Genomic DNA, 12,798 nt, shown 5'->3' on the forward strand with positions numbered 1-12,798 from the left:
AAAACAAACTGATAAAACCAATTAAAATAGAGGAAGTACAGGATATATTGAAAAAGCTACAGAACAATAAAATGCCTGGAGAGGATGGATTCCCAATAGAATTCTATAAAACATTTAAAGAATTATTAATTCCTCCTCTACTGGAAGTAATGAACCAGATAGAAGAAACACAAAACTTGCCAGATTCATGTAAGGCAGCAATAATTACAGTAATACCAAAGATGGGGAAGGATCCATTAACACCAGCATATATAGACCAATATCTCTACTTAATTCTGATTATAAGATGATAGCAAAATTATTATCTTACAGATTAGCTGATTGTGTACCAAAAATAGTAAAACAAGATCAAACTGGATTTATTAAGAAAAGATGAACAGCGGATAATGCCTGTAAACTTATTAATCTAATTCATGCAGTTCAAGGAAATAAGAAGCCAACAGTGGCTGTTGCTTTAGATGCAGAGAAAGCATTTGACAGAGAAGAATGGAATTATTTATTTAAAGTATTACAGAGGTTCAAACTACCAGAAAAATATATTAATTTGATTAAAGCATTATATAATGGACCATTTGCAAAGGTAACAGTAAATGGATATGTATCAAACCAATTTAAATTAAGTAGGTCAACTAGACAGGGATGTTCATTATCCCCCTCATTGTTCACTTTAGCAATAGAACCATTGGCAGAACTGATAAGAACAGAAAATAAAATAAAAGGGATAAAAATAAAGGAGTACAAAATCAGTTTATTTGCAGATGACATCATAGTATACTTAAAAGAACCAGAAATATCAGTAAAAGAACTACATAAGAAATTGAAGGAGTATGGCGAAACATCGGGGTACAAGATCAACGCAAATAAAAATGAAGTGCTGCCAATGAGTAACACGGATTACACAGAATTTAAAAAAAGAATCACCATTTAAATGGCAAACACAAGCAATCCGATACCTAGCTATTAGGTTAGATAATTACTTAAGCCACCTGTACAAACTAAATTATCAGCCACTAATAAAGAAATTCCAGGAAGACTTAGAACATTGGAAAGAATTACCGTTAACGTTGATAGGGAGGGTAAATTGCACTAAAATGAATGTCTTCCCAAGGATACAAAACTTATTTCAATCGTTGCCAATTCCTTTAACAGAGAAATTCTTTAATGAACTAAAGAGAATAATAAGGAAATTCTTGTGGAAAGGGGGAAAACTGAGGATTGTGTTAGATTTGTGTTACATAAATTAACAGAGGTACAACCAAGGTGGTTTGCAGTTATCAAACTTTAAAAAATTATTATCGAGCCGCACAATTAAGGTATTTATCAGATTTTTACCAGACAAGGGAAAAACCAGACTAGACTAAGATAGAACTAGATAAAATAGGGGAGAAGGTACCGGAACATATACTTTATAAGTGGGATGACAAGCTGGTGCAATATAAAAGCTCCACAGTATTGCATAATTTACTTAATATATGGAAGAAGATCCCCTTAGAAAGGAAAAAAATGAATTACCAAATACCAAAATTGTTATTGACACAAAACCCACTAATCCCTTTTACAATAGATAACCTTTCCTTTAGAGAATGGGAGAGAAAAGGAATCAAAAGAATAGAAAATTGTTTCTTGGGAAATAATTTATTAACATTTGAACAGTTGAAGTACAAATATGGAATAACTCATGGTACAATGTTTGCATATCATCAACTGAAAGCTTATTTAAAGGATAAATTGGGAAACAGACTGAGATTACCAGAAGGAAGCAGCTTTGAATATGTGATTACAGACACAATGATAATTAAGATTTATAACGAACATGTACATGAAGCTGCAAGGAAAATGATGAAATAAGCTATACACCCAAACAAAAGTGGGAAAAGGATTTAAACATAAAGTAAAAAAAATGAAACATGGGAAAAGTTATGTTCTGGAACTATGAAGAATACAATAAACACAAGATTACGCATGATACAGTATAATTGGTTACACAGGTTATATATCACACCCCAAAAGTTTTTTTTTAAATGGGATCCAGCATTATCAGATGGATGTTTTCGCTGTAAGAAGGAAATGGGAACAACAGTACATGCAATTTGGCCATGTAAGAAAGTGAAAATGTTTTGGGAAGATCTGAATCAGATATTAAATAAAATCACAAAAAGTAACAAACCAAAAAATCCAGAGATCTTTCTTCTAAGTAATATAAGAAGTAAGGAATTAGGCCTCAAATTGGATAAAGCGCCAAAAAGTTTCATTATGATAGCCTTAGCAGTAGCAAAAAAATGTATAATGTCAACTTGGAAAATGGAAGAGAGCCTGAGAATACAGCAATGGTACATGGAAATGAATAAATGTATTCCATTAGAAAAAATAACATATAATTTGAAAAATAAAGTCACATTATATGAACAAATTTGGGAACCATACATGGAACATAACAGAGAGGGCTTGCCTCGGACCTTCATCCCCTAAAATGATAAGAAGACAAAACGACTTGATCCAGTGTGTAAAAGTAGATGACACATTTTTCTTGTTTATTTTTCATTGTGTTAATGGTTTTATTGTATATGTTGAATATTTATTGGTTTTGGAGGGGGGAGGGAGGGTAGGGGGAAAAAGGGAGAAAATGCCACTGTGTATATTTAATGAGAAACGTTTGTCTATATTATGGTTCACATTGTGAAAAATAAAAAAAATATTTAAAAAAGAAAATAACCTCCTTTTCTGCTATAACAGACAAGGCAGAATGCACAATGAATTGGAGTACAAAGTACAAGGGAACTTTTTGGATTTTTGTGACTACTTCCTACATTGCACTGCATTGCATATATTTCCAACACAGATTGTATTTATTTATTCACTCATTTTTAGTTCTGGTGCATGTTTCCTTCAACAGTACAGTACAACTGAGGAAATTCTTATTGATTCATGGAAAACATTAACAGACACCTGCTGCTTAACTCAGCAAAAGCATTGGCTGTTATTGTGAAGTACCATTAATAAAATGGTAATCATTATTAATGTGCACGTTAGCCTAGATCGAAATGTACAGCAAAATTCTGTCTTTAATAGCATAATAATATTTAATGGCATGACAATTAAAAAAGTAAGCTTGTTCTTTTGGAAAAGATGCACATCCAAACAAAATTGATTCTATCCTTTTGCCATCAGTCATTATTACCTCAACAAAACTCATTGTAAACAGAATAAAAGAAGATTAAATGCAAGCAAAATATAGATTAAACCAAGCTTTATCAAACTTCTACACTGCCAGAAAAACTCTAGGTAATTACTCACCATGCAAGTCAGAATGAAAATTAAACCAAGATTTTCCAATAAAATTTCTTCTCATGGATCTATCTGCCAGATAAAAATCTGCTGAACAGTAATAAAGTTGGTAAGCTTCTACTGGTGTGGATTCATCAAGTAGTAACTTGATGAACTACAGTTTGTCATGAATAGGATCTAATGATTTAAAGATGCAGATTTGAAAAGTCTGAAGCAAAAAACTAATTATTCAAAATTTGCAAAGGGCAGCCTGGTTAGTGTAATGGTTGGTGCATCTCTATTACACACCACCAGCAACTGGGGACAGAGTTTGTATGTTTTCCCCATATCTGCATGGGTTTCCTCCAGGCGTTCTGGTTTCTTCCCACCATTCGAAACATACTGGGAGTTGTTGGTCATTGGGTGTAATTGAGAGATATCGACTCAAGGGCCTGTTACCGTGCTCTCTGACATGCCTATATAGTATTCTTGAAAGATGCTTCCATTCTTGTTCATTTCAGTATGACTTTGTCAGAAAAGAGTCAATCCTAAATGGGAAACTCCTTAATCACAGAAACATACTTTACACAGCTTTCACACCCTCACCCCCAGACAACCAGAGCACTGTATCCACCCATCCAAAATATATTTAACTCAGTTCAGTATTCTTGACTCACAAATTGTGAATTCAAATCCTGCCATGAAATATAATTAATTAAAACAAATAATCTGTGAACCAACAGCAGAAAACAGCTTTGAAACATACTGCAAAGCTTTAAAAAAAATATTCATGGAGGTCCTACAGGGAAGGAAATTTATGATCAATTCTCAATCCAATTTACATACCCTATATGTTTGAATCTAAATTACCCTTGGGCAACTAGTGTTAACAATCAATCCATGGCTTGCATCACTGGCCTCTTCACAAGAATAAAAGACTTGTGGCAGAAACAAATATTTATCATATCAGATAGCGTGGCATGGTTGGTGGTTAGTGCAAGAACTTTACAGTGCCAGCGATTGGGACCAGGGCTCGTATCCCGTGCTGTCTGTCAAGGGTTTCGGCCAACGAATCCGTGTCGCCCAATTGACATCCAATTAACCTAGAACCCCGATACATTTTGAATGGTGGGAGGAAACTGGAGCCCCCAGGGAAAACCCACACAGGCACAGGAAGAACATAGAAACTCCTTACAGACAGTATGGGATTCAAATCCCGGTCCCGACTGCCAACCGTGTCATTCACTTACCATGAGAATATGAACAACAAAAGGTTAAATGCAAGAAAGAAATATTTCCTCTGACAAACTCAGGGACTATCTTCTGCCTTCCACTCCAAGCTATCCCAGTGTATGCAAATAAACTGGAGACAAGTGCCACCCTGTGTCACAATCACACTTAAAGATGTGTGCACACTGGAATGAATAGGCGATAAGAAGCATTTACAATTGTATGGGCTCTTCAGTTAAAATAAGATCCTTACGTGAGGTGAACTCCTTGACTTGGCGAGATAAGAAATAATTAATCATTGTTACCTCAAGCACCACTCAAAGCAGAACACAGATTGTAAGGCCTTTTCACACTGCCATGGATTAACCGGGCAATTAACCTGGTTAACTACTATGGAATCGTGTGGTGTGTAAAGGTCAGACCGGGCAGGGCTGGACAAAATCGACTAGGCTCTGAGACCTAGGTCAGGGGTAATGTCAGAGCTTGGCTAAGTTCACCCACCAATCCCCTTCTGGCAGCGTGAAAACACAAACGGCTTACCAGGTAAGCTTCGCGACGTCAGCGCTTGCGTGAGTGCGTCACATGAAACCCCTGACTGATTCTGTGGCCTTGGACAGATGAAAAAATTGCACACAATTACCAAAATACTTTAACCTCGCTTATTCTTATAGAAACGAACTTTAAATTTCTTGATTATGTCTTTTACTAGTAAGAATGGTGACCACATTTCTTTAAAACTTCAGAGCATCCTATACTTGAAAACAGATCTATTTTAGGGGCAAAGTAACGACTATGGCACTGCATTAAAATCATTTAAATGTGTGCATCTCAAGAGCAGATTTTATGCATGTACACGAATATATTTTGAACTTCAGCCACTGGATCCACCTGACATGATGGCCTGTGGATTGGATTTCGAGCTTGTGACTAGTGAAGATTATCGTTTGTAATGGGTTTGAAAAAAACGAGAGAGCGAATGTCCCACTTTGGAGGCTCATATCTGTCCAGAACAGAGCCCGATATCAATAAAAGAATGTCAGAAGCTTTGCCTCACACAGATTGGGCTCATATCTGTCCAGAACAGAGCCCAATATCGATAGAAGAATGTCAGAAGCTTTGCCTCATGCAAATTCAACTTCTTGTAGTGAAACATTGGTATTAATCGAATGTTAAAAAGAAGTGAAAAGTTTAGTAGGGGAAGCCTAACCATAAATGATTTAAAATTAAAGAATTACCATTTAACTTAAATGGTTCTGGTTAAATAAAACAAGCTGATTACATGATTTCTGTGGTATATTTTGATTAATCCCTGTCGCCACATAGCGACTGATCAGAAACATGAGCAACAAGATGAACCTTGAACTGTAAATGTTCCCAAACGTCAGGGCAATGTCTCCATTCTCACTGTGGTTTGAGGTCCCTCCCTACGTTAGACTGATGTTTACAATCATCTAAGTAAAGATCCATATAAGCTTTGACCAATGGAGATAAAGTTTCGTGAATATGGACATAAATCAGCACTTTCCATGAAACAAAATATGCAATGCTATATTTAAACTGACAGCAGAGGTACTGCACCAGAAGTGGAGGAGTGAGTCCCTGTGGGACTTCCTGTGAGTGAGTAAGGCATCACTCGCCATGTCATCGCTGAGGCCAGGACCCCTTTTAAAATGCCCGGTTGCCGATTTTGCAGGTAAGTAAGTCTGCGGTGTAAAAGTATCATTTACTTCCGTGATGTTTGTGAAACTTTGCTCTTGTAGCTATACTTCAATGTTGGTGAAGAACTTTGGAAAATGCTAGGTTATATGTTAAGACATGCTCCATCTAATAAAACGTGCAAAATGTAACTCCGACAGAATGTTTAATTTATCATAAACATGATGAGACTGTCAAGTATCCCCTTTGCTTCCCTACCACTTCAATCATTACTGAATGAAATGTTCAGCATTAATGAGATATTGTAGGTAACCAAATATCAGTGTAACCAAAACAAAATATATTATGATTGCAATATCAAATTCTGAACTTCCAAATTGAATCCAAGCAAGCAAATTACTGTGTCATAAATATTAATAAGCATTACTGTTAGAACAGTGAGATTTGATGTGTACGGTTCAACTTGAGAAATCACTATTTCCATGAGTGTTAAGCACCTGCAACAAAAACTATTATTTAAATGAAAAACAAAACAAAATTAAAAGCAAAATTATAATTCATTGGTAATAGGGCAAAGCATCATTTAATAAAATTAAAGAGCAAGGATTTCTATAATAATTAGGATCAGCTGAACATTTATTTTTCAGTCTTCTTCTGAAGGCAGTCACGTCAAAGGAAGCTCGTGTGTCTGGGGTGGAGTGCAGTGACCAAAAGGTCCGAAGGCGAATTTATTTACTGGGTGCTTTCGCTAGGACAGATGATTATTGTTTTAAAAGTAAATGCTGGAAATCTAAAATTAAAAAAAGAAGCATTGAAACACCCAGAAGGACCCAGAAAAGATCCAACTCCGGTGACCTGAGCCATTGTGTACAAGTTTAGCCTTATTTGTCACACAATACCCAATTCTATGAGAAGGATTCTTCTGCGAACAAGCTAACAGGTTATCTTGAACATATGTGAACAGCATAATTTACAGAGTACAGCATTATAATGAAAAGAAATTCCTTGCATAGATGCTGCCTGACTTTATATGTGTTTCCACCATTTTTGGCTTTTATTGTTACTTTATTGAGGCTCACAATATTGGTTTGTGGCCTGCCTGGGAGATCCCCTATAAGTTTTTCCAGGAAGAAGCTTCACAAGTGTAGTAAAAGCCTTATTCTGCACAAGCACGTTATTCATAATTGAACAGCCCTGGGCCATCCATGTCTTACATGTGAGGCGCATGAAGGACTGAGTTAGTTTTTTGTTAGCATTTGTATTCATAGAATATGATTCTATCTCATCCAACTCTCAGGTAATTTTCTTTCGAAACAAAATCAGTTCCCACATTCTAGCCACTAAAAAAAAAAATGCATGTTAAGCAACTGATTTCAAAACATTTCCTGTACTGAGGCCATGTAATTATGTCATAACTCAGCATTCAAAACATATTCTCTCTGAGGGCGAATGGAATGAGGGCAGTTTGAAAATCGTCCCTTTGGAGGAGGTGTGAGCTATTCCATATGTGACCTAACCTCCCAGCAAGTTGGAAGGTGATGAACAAACTCAGCAGATAGTTCCTCAGTAACCAAAAATCTTTTAAGGCGATTGGATTCGTAAAGTTTGGACTTTGTTTTGTGTTTTTTGCCAGAGATCTGAGGTTTTCCATGAGTCTGAAAGCAAGGCAGATTTATGAACATTCACGACAGTTACTGGCCTGCAAAAGAGCAGTGACCACCAAGCAGTGGCCACCAAGCAGTGGCCACCAAGCAGTGGCCACCAAGCAGTGACCACCAAGCAGTGACCACCAAGCAGTGACCACCAAGCCTCCAAGATAAACTGTGCCGAGGTTAATGATCACAGCTGCTATGTGTGGTTCCTCCCATTTCCTGCACTCATCCTCTCCCTGATCTCCAACTCCCTTTGATCCCATGACCTGCCACCCTACAATGCTATCACATCACTCACTTCCCCTACATAATATCTCCACATCCACCAGAAACTTTCACACAGCCCCCATCTCTAATTTGATCTTTTCCCTACTAGTTTGCTGCCTGACAGATTATTGATTAATCTGGATGTGAATCGTGAAACGAGTTGGAAAAAAATGTAAATGCCAAGTTTATTAGAGCAAATGCCAGCGTAACCTAAAGGGTAATTCAGGCTTTGTTATTCTTGTCACGAAACTTCAGTTACTTGCTACAGAGGGAGTGCAGCACAGGTTTACAAGGTTAGTTCCCGGGATTGTCATATGCAGATAGGTTAGAAAGACTTGGACTATATGCGATGGAGTTTAGAAGGATGAGGGGAGACATGATTGAGGTATTTAGGATTATCAAAGGGCTTGACAGGGTGAAATCAGAGCATAGCTTCCCAATGATGGGAGAGACTAGGACTAGAGGGCATAGTTTAAGAATACAGGGAAGGGCATTTAAGACAGAAATGAGGAGAATTTTTTTACCCAGAGAGTTGTGGGTCTGTGGAATTCATTGCCACAGATGGTAGTAGGGGCGGATTAGTTGGATAGATTTAAGAGAGAGTTGGATAAGGCTCTTGGGAGCAGGGGAGGTAAGGGTTATGGGGATAAGGGATATGGGGATTGGTTATTGAACGGGAAAGATCAGCCATGATCCAATAAATGGCTGGCTCGAAGGGCCAATTGGCCTACTCCAGAACCTATTGTCTATAGTTACTGAGAGTCAGTGTGGGGAAAATGACAACTTCAATTCACAAGAATCGTCTCATCTAAACATTCTCTCTCACTCTCAGCAAGGCCACACAGTAACATGCTATAAAAACAAATTGCACTTAATCAAATCATAATCCTGTTAATCCAAATGAATGAGCCATGTGAAGTTCTGACACATTTCCTGATTGAACCTCTGCTTTCATTAAATAAAAACATCAAGCGGAGGTCCTTCGACCTGAAACGTTAACGCTGATTCTCTTTCCACAGATACTGCTGATTGTTTCCAGCATTTTCTAATACTATTTCAAACTTGTCTGCAGATTTATTTATATATATATGTATGTGTATGTGTGTGTGGAAACCATATTACACATTAAATGCATTTGAAAGGTATAAAGTAGTGAAAGGAATGAATATATTCAAGAGATTTTCTGCATCAGTGACCTGAAACATGAGTATATACTACTCAATATTTATATCAAGAAACTAAGCAGTGAGTCTTCTCCTTATCTTTATTTTAATGGATGCAAAATATTTTTTTCCACATCAACACTGAAGTGAAAAACCTTGCCTTAGGGTTATTAAATATTATTTGCAGTAATGTGAATCATAAAATCTAATGCCATTGATATTTGGAACTTGTGGCTCTCATTTTTGGGATAGAAGGTATTATTTTCTATAGATCACGCAAAATTTCAACCAAACACTTCAGAAGTTGGATATCGAATGATTTAAGTGTCTTCATTAACTGACAAGCTTCTTAACGTGTAATAGCTATTTTAAATATTGTGTCCATATCAAATGATTAAACGACAAAAAAATTAATAGAGAATTTAAGCAAATCCTTTATTGAATGAATTCAGGATTAATAGCTGGAAGTTTTAACTGCTTGTGAGATTATTCAAACATTCAAACTAAATGTGAATGCTGATAAAGAAAATCAACTGGTAATATTTACTTAGTAGATCCATTATCTGCTGGAATCTAAAACTTCTAATCAAAGAAAATAAATGGAAATGGTGATAAATTGTGTGAAGAAAAAGGGTGAAGTATAATGCCATTTGTTTCATATAAAACCATGTCCTTTCTGCTCAGTAAAGCATTCAGAACATAAACTGGGCAATAAGAAATCTTCTCCAGAGATCACGTGGAATATTTAGAGTTTGTAATTCAATTGCCTGTGGGAGAGCTTTGTCAGCAGTGAAATGAACCTGCAACACTTTGTACGCGCATGAGATGGCACCAGTGAGCTGCTTCCCACGCTGATGCATTCACAATCCACCAGATGGTGCATTTTAACAAATGAGAGGTAAAAGTTACACTGGACAATAAAGATATTGCTTCCTGAACACTTTGAGGTATACTTTATGCATTAAGGGGAGCTGATCACGAAAATCACCTTAAGAATGCCCTATCACGTACCATTCTTTTTCAGATATATCCTATTTTTGTGATTTCCTGTCGTATTTTAAGTCTACTGGTATATCGCCCACAAATCAAGTAGTTGTAGTCAGTCCAAGCATTGCTGGGCCTAAAGTCAGTCCAGATGCTATGCAAATTCTGGGCATAATTGGAAGGCATTTAAAGATGTTGTTGAGAATTTTCATGCCAACTACAGAGGACTAAACTACTTCCAGCTGATTGGCCACATGCTTAAAGCATTACAACACCTTGAAGTTCAACACGTTCATCGAAAATTCATTTTCTGCATTCATATTTGGACTTGGTCCCTGCTGATCTTGGTGCCGTCAGTGACGAACAGGGTGAAAGGTTTCACCAGGATATTGTGACCATGGAAAAGTGGTGTCTGGGCAATTGGAATCCATCAACGCTGGCCGACTGTTGTTGGACACTGACACAAGAGCCAACAGATGCTGAGTACAAATGAAAATCAGCAGTGAAACCCTTTTAGGTCATAAGAACAGTGTCAGTTAAACGTGCTAAATTCAAATAAAAGTTAATGTTTCTTCAACTTCCTACGAAATATAGCAAATCTGAAATTATCTTTGTGTTCAGCTTGAATATATCTGTCATATTCCCCATTTTTTTTATCAGGAAGTGTTATTATTTGAGCAGCAGTGGGAGCTTCAATTCTTGATCTGCCAATACGATGTGCAGAAGATATTTTATTTCAAATAGAAGAATAAAAACTCTGCCCTCATTTTGTGCCTGGGTTATTGGGAGTTGTATGTCCTCTGGGTCCCTATCTGAATCTTAATATCCCAATTTCATCTTTAATTGCTCATGGGACTTTCCACCCCAGCCCATGACCCAATCTAACCTCAAGTCCTCCAAGTGCATCACTCTCAATCTGTTCTTCATAACCCTAAGTTTACCATTAAACAACCTTGTGGAGACAGGATGAGAGTTCCTCAGACATTTGCTCCTATCTATCTTTAGACCAGGAACCTATTAACCATCATCAGGATACTATCTCCCAAAACATCAAGGGCTTCACCACTTCAGGTCATCTCCCACCACTGCCTCTAACCAGATGGTTCTATAAATCTGTGCCATCTGCAAATCAGTGCCACAGGCAGAATTGTCACAGCAGACCCATTATTTATCTCCGTTCCTACCCCACAGGGGGAGCACAGTTGGTGTAGTGGTTGGCACAACGCTGTTTCAGCGCCAGCGATCAGGACCTGGGTTCGAATCCCGCGCTGACTGCAAGAAGTTTGTACATTCTCCCTGTGTCTGTGTGGATTTCTTCAGGGTATTCTGGGGGGTGGGGGGAGCACTCTGACCACAGTGCATTAAAAGGTTCAAAAAGTAAATTAGCATTGAGTTTTAGCCTTTTACGTTTATTGATACAGTGAAACTTCGTTAGAACGCGATTTGTTAATCTGCGGAATCGCTTATAGTGCGGGTGTCAGTGGACCCCAAACTGCTAAGGGGGGTACTGATGACAATCAGCTGGCGATCTAATTCCCCACACCTGACAGCCCCCGTCCCATTGCCTGACAGCCCCCTCCTCGCTGCCCCTTCCCCTGGCGCGGGACTTCAGGGCAGGGGCTGTGGCGCGGAATGACTGGGCAGGGGCGTCCTGTGCCGGCTGCCTCTGCCCCTACATCCTGCACTGGCTGCCTCTGCCCTGAAGTCCCGTGCCTGCCGCCCCAGTCCCAACGACCCGCACTGGCAGCCCCAGTGCTGCTATCCCACGCCAGCAGCCCCGCACTCTGCCATATATGCATCTGTTCCATGACTTGGCTGTAACGCGGTATGAAATCTTAGACCTCCAACTACTACATTCTAACAAGGTTTTACTGTACATGTCAGCTGATTTTATGAAAATGTTTTTGTTGCTATAACTAACTACAGGGATATTTTTATTTAAAAAATTAATAAATATCTTCTAAAACACTGGCCCAAAAATTTTATAGACAGTAATTTTGGTGTCACTCCTTCTGATGGTATCACCCGGTGGCACGGTCCGCACTCCCCTAATAACATCAGTGCGTCTCTCCAAACAATGGTGCATTAACAAAAACACACAACTCACAGGACAAGATGATAACCTAAATAATCAAAATAAGTATATGTAATATTTCAGATGATTGTCACAATGACAGAATACTGTTCATCAATGCCACGGGCTGCAGGAAGAAGTCTGTGAGACGAGCATGACTACATGACAACCACCTGTTTTTTTTTCCCAACAATGCTAAAGTTCTGGAGATCCCCACTGCCGACCCCCTTGTACTTTTCCAGGAAATGCCACGGCCAGTCATTGCTCTTTTCTACGGAGGCTGGCCACCGTAACAGCCTACTCTACGTCTAGGACGAACTCTCCAAGCGCAAATTTCTAGTCAACACAGGTGCGGAGGTTAGTGTCCTTTCTCCTTTGGTCTTTGACACCTGTACCAGGATTGTCACTACGGTGAATAACGGTTCATACGTACAGCACACGGACCATACCGCTGAAATTTGGTGACAATAAGTTCACATGGAAGTTCATTCTTGCTGTTGTGTCCCAG

The sequence above is a fragment of the Narcine bancroftii genome, chromosome 14 (assembly GCF_036971445.1).
Source record: "Narcine bancroftii isolate sNarBan1 chromosome 14, sNarBan1.hap1, whole genome shotgun sequence".
Lineage (NCBI taxonomy): Eukaryota > Metazoa > Chordata > Chondrichthyes > Torpediniformes > Narcinidae > Narcine > Narcine bancroftii.